Source organism: Grammomys surdaster, unplaced genomic scaffold (genome assembly GCF_004785775.1).
Source record: "Grammomys surdaster isolate TR1022 unplaced genomic scaffold, NIH_TR_1.0 65, whole genome shotgun sequence".
Lineage (NCBI taxonomy): Eukaryota > Metazoa > Chordata > Mammalia > Rodentia > Muridae > Grammomys > Grammomys surdaster.
Genome location: NW_021604567.1, coordinates 19,698,290 through 19,707,765, shown reverse-complemented (window position 1 = coordinate 19,707,765; position 9,476 = coordinate 19,698,290). Strand labels below are relative to the sequence as shown.

General features: G+C 43.0%; 1 pseudogene; it reads left to right on the top strand.

Annotated features, from left to right (window-relative positions):
• The first annotated feature begins 8,328 nt into the window (after window positions 1-8,328).
• On the top strand, window positions 8,329-8,941 carry LOC114624228 (annotated as a pseudogene).
• Window positions 8,942-9,476: the final 535 nt, after the last annotated feature.

The following is a 9,476-nucleotide window of genomic DNA, read 5'->3' as shown; positions in this document are numbered from 1 at the left end:
GAGAGAGAGAGAGAGAGAGAGAGAGAGAGAGAGAGAGAGAGAGAGAGGCAGACAGAGACAGAGGGACACAGAGAGAGACAGAGACAGAGAGATGAGAGACAGAGAGACAGAGAAACAGAGACAGAAAAAGGAGTTTGGAGAGGGGAAGAAAATCTTTGTAAAAGCTTTTCATCCTTCAGTGGATGAAGTGCATGTCTTAGTCATTTTCTATTGTGGACTGTGTGCTAATCCCAGAATACATCACATTTAGCATTTTGATTAAAGACCTGTAACCTGAATATAATCTTAAGCAAACATCAAATAAACTCAAAACAAAATCATTCTCTTTTTTAAAATATCAGTTTTCTTCAAAAATACCACCGTTGTAAAGATCGAGGAACAGGCTGAGAAGCCTTTTCCAAGGGGAAAAACTGAGGAAACACATGATCTATAATGTAGGAGCCTCTAGTGGAGGAAAAATGCAAATGCTATAAAGGACATCATAAGGCAGGTGACAAAATACAGTGAACTGCACATCTGTTTCAGTGTTAGATTCCTGACGGTGGAAACTGCAGAATAGAAATATACATCGGGAGGCAAAGGACCGGCATGTGTGCAATCTATCCCCAAATAGCTCAGATACAATCTGTACACAAAGGGAGAACAAATCTCTCTTTAACCATGATTTAAATAAAATAAGTGAATCCGGATAAAAGGTAAACAGGTGTTTTGGATACAATTCTTGCAATCTGACTGAGTTTGACGTTATTTGCAAGTTAAAAGAGATGGTTGATAGGTGCTGAAGAGATGGCCCAGGGGCTAGAAGCCCTTGTTCATCTGCCAACTGACAGGCGTTTAGTTCCCTTATTGGGTGACTCATGTCTACCTGAAGCTGTAGTTCTAAGGGATCCAAAGTCCTCCTGCCTCTCTGAGCGCCTGAATACATATGCCTCTCTCTCTCTCTCTCTCTCTCTCTCTCTCTCTCTCTCTCTCTCTCTCTCTCTCTCTCTCCCCCTCTCCCTCTCCCTCTCCCTCTCCCTCTCTTTCTGTCTCTCTATCCCGTGTGTGTGTGTGTGTGTGTGTGTGTGTGTGTGTGTGTGTATGTCTGTCTGTCTCTTTCTCTGTCTATGTGTATCTCTCTCTCTCTCTGTATGTCTTTGTCTCTCTCTCTCTCTCTCTCTCTCTCTCTCTCTCTCTCTCACACACACACACACACACACACAAATGAAAATAAATATTTGCTTTATTGTGTTTTGCCTAAGCAAGAAAAGTTTACTTTTTCTCTTATGAGTCTCCAAGAACATGATTGATTTGAATCTTTAGTAAATAAAAAGTGACCAAGGATCAAATATCTAATTTGAAATTTAAAAGATCTATTTTACTTTATGAATTCAAGTGTTTTGTCAACAAGTAGATATGTGTGCTGTGTGTGAGTCTGGTACTGACAGAGGTCGGAAGAGGGCATTGATGCCCTGGATGACTGTGAGCCATCACGTGGGTGCTGGAAACTGAACCCAGGTCCTCTGCAAGAGCAAGTGCTCTTAACCACTGAGCCATCTCTTCAAACCCCAAATACCTCATTTTAAATAATTAGCCAGGCATAGTATCATATGCCTCTAATTTCAGCACTTGGGAAATAAAGGCAGGCAGATCTCTTTGAGTTTAAGGCTACCTTGATCTACATAGTGAGTTCTAAGACAGCCAGAGCTAAATAGTGAGATCCTGTCTCAATAAATAAATAAATGTATCATTGTTTCCCACTCACACCCTGCTCCTTTATTTTCTCATCTTATTTATAAAGAATATGCAAATGTAATATACAGGAAATGGAGAGATGGCTCAGTGGTTAAGAGCACTTGCTGTTCTTCTAGAGGATTCAAGTCCAGTTCCCAGTACTCACATTACAACTCACAACTGTCACTACAGTTCCAGGATCCAGTGACATTTTCCAGCCTTCATGGACAATGAACACATGATGGTAAAATATACATGCATGTAAAATACATTTTAACATATATGTATATATATGTCATATCTTTTTTTAATTTTTCATGTTTTGTAAAAATAAAGTCAAGAGTTAACGTAAATGATGAACAACAGAGTTAAATTCTCTGGGTATAATATTCATGCTCGTATTTCCAGCACTTTCTATAGAGGATGAGGCAGGGGAATTGCTGCAAGTTCAAAATCAGCTTAGGCTATATAGCAAGTACCAGGTTACCCAAGGATACCTAGGCAAGACTCTGTCTCAAAAACACCACCACCACCAAAAAGTTAAATGACCTAGTCCTGATTCTTAATTTGTAATCAAAAGAGTCACCTGAAGAACCTGCCACTACAGAACACAAAAACTACAGCTGGGAAAGAAACAATGCTCTAACTCCCCACTGAATTCTTAACTGTCTCTTACAGCATATGGCATCAATGTTTTTCAAGTGAAAGCTGTGAAAAGCCGGGCGGTGGTGGCACATGCCTTTAATCCCAGCACTTGGGAGGCAGAGGCAGGTGGATTTCTGAGTTCGAGGCCAGCCTGGTCTACAGAGTGAGTTCCAGGACAGCCAGGACTACACAGAGAAACCCTGTCTCAAAAAACCAAAAAAAAAAGAAAAAAAGAAAGAAAGAAAAGAAAGAAAGCAAGTAAGCAAGCTGTGGAAAATAAAAGATCTATGTAGAGTGCCCTGAGAATTGCTGAGTGTGCACACACCCCAGATCTCAGATACGGAAAGTTATACTTGGAGTGACCTGATTTTGGCTAAGTGCAGACAAAATGGTTGCCCCAGCTCTCAACAGGAAAGACAGCATTTGCAAGTTCAAAATCTAAAATGAGTACATGTTAGATGATCTATCCAGTGACAATTTGAAGGAAAATAAGATAATTGAATTCCAGTAATATAAGAATAGCCTTATGAATCAAAAACAAACATTTCAAACATCCCCTCTCAGTATGTTATCTCGAAACTCAGACCTTATTTTCTATGGTGCCTATTTTTAAAGGCCTGAGAGCAATGTTAAGTTTCTAGGTGCAAACACACACAGTGTGGTTACTTAGGTGCTCGTACTCATAGTCTGGGTCCTTCTGTATGTCTCATGGCTACATGATATTCCCTAGCCATGGAATTTGCTGTTTGATCTGCGATTCTACTTGAAGATATTCCAGAGGCTGGGAAGCTCTCTAAACACACCAAGCCTACATGTGAACAGCTCAAATGTCCAAGTGTTTCCATCAGCAGTCTCTTCAAAAGTCATAATAACTTACAGGTGTGAGCATGGAAATACCCTCTGCACTCCTCTGCCCTCCTTTGAACTCTGCCTCCTCTCTCTGGACCATTTTTTTTTTTAACACTGAATTCTTAACACGGCTTGGCATTTCCCCATTTTCTCTTCCTTGGCTTTGGGGCTTTTAAGAGGACATTCCAAACTCTTCTAGGAGACACAAAAGCAGACGCAAATGCTTCAGCATGTCATCTCTTTGGTTTCCTTAAATCCTTATATTATTTATTAGTTTACTCAAAGTAGAAAAAACAATTTAAATGATCCTTGAGAAGATACCTACTAGGGAATTAAAGAGACAGGTGGGTAGTAAAACTCTTGCCTAGTTCCAATCCTGGGAAATTTTTGACGGACTATAACATCTGCTCTGTGTCTATCGCGGCTGAAGATGGGCTCCCCTGCTTTACTGCCATCTCCAGAAAGAGCAATGAACTGTGTGTGAAGGCAGCTTAATCCAACACTTGCATTAAGATTTCACAAAGTGACATTGTGACCCTTTACTACAGATAGTTCTCCACTGTGTGGGTTCGAACTCTTGCGTGCACGTATGTGCACATGGAGACCAGAAGTCAACCTCAGGTGTGGTCCTCACGAAGTTCATTTTCTGAGACAGGGTCTCTCCCTGAGATCCTAGGTCAGTCAATTAGGCTAGACTGGGTGGCCAACAAGCCTTAGGGAATCTAACAGTCACTATTTCTCCAGTATTAATATTATAAATGTGTACCATTGCCAGGAGTGGTGGCATATGCCTTTAATCTCAGTAAAAGGGAGGCAGAGACAGAGTCAGATAGATCTCTGAGCTTGAGTTGAGGCCATCCTGGTCTACAGAATGAGTGCCAGGATATCCCAGGACAACACAGAGAAACCCTGTCTTGAACAACCAAACAAACAAACCACCATCACCACCACAACAACAATGTGCTACTCCAACTAGGTTTTTGTACCAGTAATGAGGATTGAATTTAGGACTTCGTATTTCCATATCAAGCTCTTTACTGGCTAAAGTATCTTGCAGCTCTGGAAAATGTAGTCTTTATTCTGAATAGTCACACAGCTAGCTTAACATTAGGGATTTTAAGAAAAAAAATAGACACTGCTACTGTGACATTTAATTAGTGGTGAGTGTATGATATCATTTAATACATTTTCATGTATCTTTGGAAATTCCAAGCAATTAAGTCAACAGACTCCCATCAACACTAAAGACTTCTATCTTCTTCCCATTTCATAGTAAATTGAGCTATCAAATTTTTACCACTCGGGATGGTGAGATGGCTCAGCGGTGCTCGACTGCTCTTCTGGAGGTCATGAGTTCAAATCCCAACAACCACATGGTGGCTCACAACCATCTGTAATAAGATCTGATGCCCTCTTATGGGGTGTCTGAAGACAACTACAGTATACTTACATATAATAAATAAATAAAAGCCTTTGGGCAGGAGCAAGCGGGGCCGGAGTGAGAGGGAGAAGGGAAGGGGGAAAAATTGTTACCAGTCTAATGGGTAGAAAATACTGATTGTTTCTTGGGGCTGGAGAATTGGTTCAGTGGCTAATAGCACTCACTTCTCTGGCAAAACACCCAAGTTCTGTTCTGTACTCACATCGGGTGACTCACAATCATCAGTTCTAGAGGTCTCAACGATCTCTGGCTTACACAGGCACCAGACTCACACATAGTTTACACAAATACATGCAGGGAAAAAAAACACCTATACATGTAAAATAAGGATAAATAAAAGTATAAGTAGGGCTGGTGAGATGGCTCAGCGGTTAAGAGCACTGACTGCTCTTCTAGAGGTCATGAGTTCAAATCCCAGCAACCACATGGTGGCTCACAACCATCTGCAATGAGATCTGATGCCCTCATATGGGTGTCTGAAGACAGCGACAGTGTACTTACATATAATAAATAAATAAAAAAAAAATAAAAATAAAAGTATAAGTAAAAAAGAAGTCAGGCTAATGAGAGGGCTCAGCACTTGTCAAGCCTTATGACCTGACTTCAATTCCCAGGACCCACATGGTGGAATGAGAATGAACTCCTCAAACTGTCTTGTACTCTCAGCATTTGGATCCAGGGGCAGGAGGACCTCTAGGATACAAGGCCACCTGGTCTACATAGCAAGTTACAGGGCAAACCAGGACTACTTGGTAAGACCCTGTCCTGAAACAGACAAACAAACAACTGAAAAGCTAATTAGACTATATGACAGTTTCCACAATGAGGCGGGACTTCTCGGGGGTGTAGCTATTTTGAAGTCACTCATGCTCTGTAAGGAAGTCCAATAAACTCATTAGTCTCACCATGTTGGACTTAAGCCTTTCAGACCGGGATTCTTGCATAGGCAAGTTATGGCTGAAAGAGAGGCAATGACAGTCCAGCCTAGAGCCTGACAGGCACAAGAAGCCAACTCAATGGCAAGTGCATACCTGACCCTGTCCATTAAAACTGTCAAAGGAAGGAAGATGCCTGGTAGCCCCAGGGAGACAACACAGGATAAGGAAACAGAATGAGTCGAGGAAAATGACTGTGGGCTATAGAACGCTAGCTGAAATAGTACCTCCCGACAGTTGTACCTAACATCACTCTTTTAAGGGAACAATTGACAGTTGTGGTGGTTGTACACCTTTAATCCTAGCACTCAAGAGGCAAAAGCAGGGAGACATCTATAAGTTTGAGGCCAGGCTGGTCTACATATTGAATACCAGGCCGCTCAAGGCTACACAGTAAGACCCTATCTAAAAGTATCCAAAAAATAAAAATGAAAAAGAAAGAATGGAAGGAGGGAAGAAAGGAAGGAAGAGAGGGAGGGAGGAAAGAAGGAAGACTAGAAGGAAGAAAGAAGGGAGGGAGGGGAAGGGGGAGGGAGGGAGGAAGGAGGAAGGAAGAAAGGAAGAAAGGAGGAAGAAAGAAAGGAGGGAGGGAAGGAAGGAAGGAAAAGAAAAGGAGGAAGGGAGAGAGGGAAAAAAGAAGGCAGGAAGGAGGAGGGAGGAAGAAGGAAGGAAGGGCTAGAACCTTTTCAGGCTGCATCGGATCTTGCTGACACTATTCTTTAGTGTCCCCTTTGTTGTTTATACTTTAGATCAATTGGTACTTGGTGGGAATGGACAGCAATGGATCTACACTAGCTGTAAAAAAGTTTTTCCTAAATGGGTGTTTTCATGCTTGCCGCTGATGTTCCTTGAAGATTTGGAGAACAGTTAAAGATAAGGAAATACTTCAGTAAGAGTTTTTGTTTGTTTGCTTGCTTGCTTGCTTGTTTTTAAAAGATATCCTAGATAGGTTGGGGTGGGGCACTCCCAGAAGCCCTAAGGTTATTCCTAGTACCAGTAGTGGGTAACCTTCCTATGAATTGTTGGCCAGGGAGGTCCCTGAGCCTCAACCTCCCAAAAAAAGGTTATTGCCTCTATTATTGGTTGCATACAAAAACTAAATAAGAACAGATTGCTGCCAGACATGGTAGTGAATGCCTTTAATCCGAACACTGGGGAGACAGTAGTAGATATATCTCTGTGAGTTTGAGGCCAGCCTGGTCTACATAGCAAGGTCCAGGTCTGCCAAGGCTACTTAGAAAGACTTTATCTCAAAAACAAAACAACAACACAACAGAAAAAAAAAAAAAACCTACTGAAGACATTGGATCTTTTGGTTGCAGGACATGAAATAAAGCTATGACTGAGCTGAAAGAGCTCCCTCCCTGATGGTTAGCTTATATAAGTGCTGGATATTCAAGCTGTTAGGATAGAATTGTCCCTATAGACCTACTCAGTAGGACCTTTTGTGCTACCCTATGCAAGTTCAAGGCAAGATGTGCTGGCTAGTGCAATAGTGGTATGAACTGTTTTGAGTGCAACTTTTTTATTGGATTTAATACCCACTCCATAAGGGGTGGAGATGGATTCATATCTGGTACTGAAAGCCAAGACAAAGGCACCCGTGGGGATGCAATTGCCGTTGTTTTCTTGAATGGATGTGATGTGCCACCTACACATCTGTATTTACACCTATAGAGAAGTGTTATTGTTGGCCTTGTCTGTGGGAAAAGTGGTTACAGCAGATGACGGTTGTCAATGGACACATTCATAACAGATTAAATGGCTGAAGGCAAGGGACAGTTGAGGCAGCAAGACTGCCCAATGCTCAAATAACGATCGTGGACACATTACCTCTTTCAAGGCCCAGGGCACACTGTGAAACAGGTAGGCAGACAGAATGTAAGAGCTAAAGGAAGCAAGCAGAATGCTGTACAGCAGCTCCTCCCTCCTCCACCGGCATCACTTGATGGTATCTTGAACTTTGCACTGGAACCTGATGCAACTAGAGAAGAACAATACAGTTGTAGCTAGATCTTCAGCACAGACAATGGAACTATTAAAATCCCCTAGTAGACGGAGGGAAGGAAGGTCAGGAGACCCTCACCTGAGAGTCTAGCTATTGTTCCCTGCCCCAGCTGCCACGTGATCTAGGGAGACACTAGAGTATATAAGAAGTGAAAAAGTAAGAAACTACAGCAATAGCTCATCAGTTAAGAGCACTTCCAGGGCTAGGGAGATGGCTCAGAGGTTGGGAACGCTGACTGCTCTTACAGAAGTCCTGAGTTCAGTTCCCAGCAACCACATGGTGGCTCACAACCATCTGTGGTGGGATCTGATGCCCTCTTCTGGTGTGTCTGAAGGCAGCTACACTGTACTCATATACATTAAATAAATAAATAAGTAGATAGATAAATAAATAAATAAATCTAAAAAAAAAACAAGAGTACTTCCAGAGGACCTGAGTTCAATTCCCAACACCCAGATAGCAGCTCACAACTGTCTGTAGCTCCAGTTCCAGGGAATCCAACACCCTCACACAGACATACATGCAGAGAAAACACCAATGTACATAAAATAAAAATTAAATCCTGAATCCTATAGCCCCATCATGGCAGCAGTAGGGACCTGGACACGGCTTTGCAGTGATTGAGCTGTGAGCCTGGCGAGCGTTCGCCTAGCCCCGTGCTCACTTCACCCCCCCAACCCAACCCCGGCTCTTCACCCTGATCCTGCACCATTGCTGAGCCCGCCCAGGTCTGGACGATGGTGAACTATTTCCTGGGCCAGAGCGTGCTCCAAAGTTCCTGGGACCTAGTGTTCCCTGCCTTCGGACAACAGTACCCGAATCCCTATAGCAAATATGTCTTAATTGAAGACATAGTGCACCCAGAGGTGACCCCTTCTGTCCCAGGGACTCCTGATCTAGACCAACAGGATGTTACATTTGGGCAAAGCGGCTGTTTCCTGCCAACGTTGTTCACTCAGTGTACATCCGGGAGGACACTATCGTGGACCCACAGAATCAGACCATGACCACCTTCACCTGGAACATCAACCACATCCGGCTGATGGTGGTGGAGGAACAATGTGTTTACTGTGTGAAATCTGTCGGGAATCCTGGGTCTCCTCTAGCTTACTTGGCGTCTCTAGAGCTGTCTAGGAATTTGGTCTTGCCCAATTCAAAAGCAGTGTGGCCAAGAGAATGAAGGCCTTTGAATATATCCTGGCCAAGCTACAAGGTGAGGCCCCTTCCAAAACACTTGTTGAGACAGCCAAAGAGGCCAAAGAGAAAGCAAAGGAGACGGCACTGGCAGCTACAGAGAAGGCCAAAGACCTGGCAAACAAGGCTGCCACCACGCAGCAGCAACAGCAGTAGCAGCTCCTATAGTCTACTTCCTCTCCCTCCCCCCGCCCCCGCAGTGTACTTGATTATTAAAGATTAACCTGCAGCCCTCTCTGCTGTCTGCCATGGTGGGTGAGGGCCCTATCTTTGTCAGCATCTGCACTACACCCAGCTCTATCTACTGGGCAGAGGGGTACAGTGACTTGCCCAAGGTCACAGCAGTGCGAAGGTGATGAACTGTACGAGGGCAGGGGTCCTTGTTGTATTCTCTGCTGTGTCCCAAGTATCCTGAACAATATTTAGCACGTAAAAGGCACTCAATAAAACACATGATTTGATTGTTCCACCCAGAAAAAAAAAAAAGAATCCTAATTTAAAAAAATGTATTGCATGAAAAGGAAAATGAAAGGGTAATTAAAAGTGGAACTCCTTGATAAAGTTTTGATGAGGTTACCAACTGTCTTAGTTAATGTTCTATTATTGTGGAGAGACACCATGACCTAAGCAACTCTTAAAAAAGAAAGCATTTAATTGGGGGCTGGCTTATCAGTTCAGGAGGTTTAGTCTG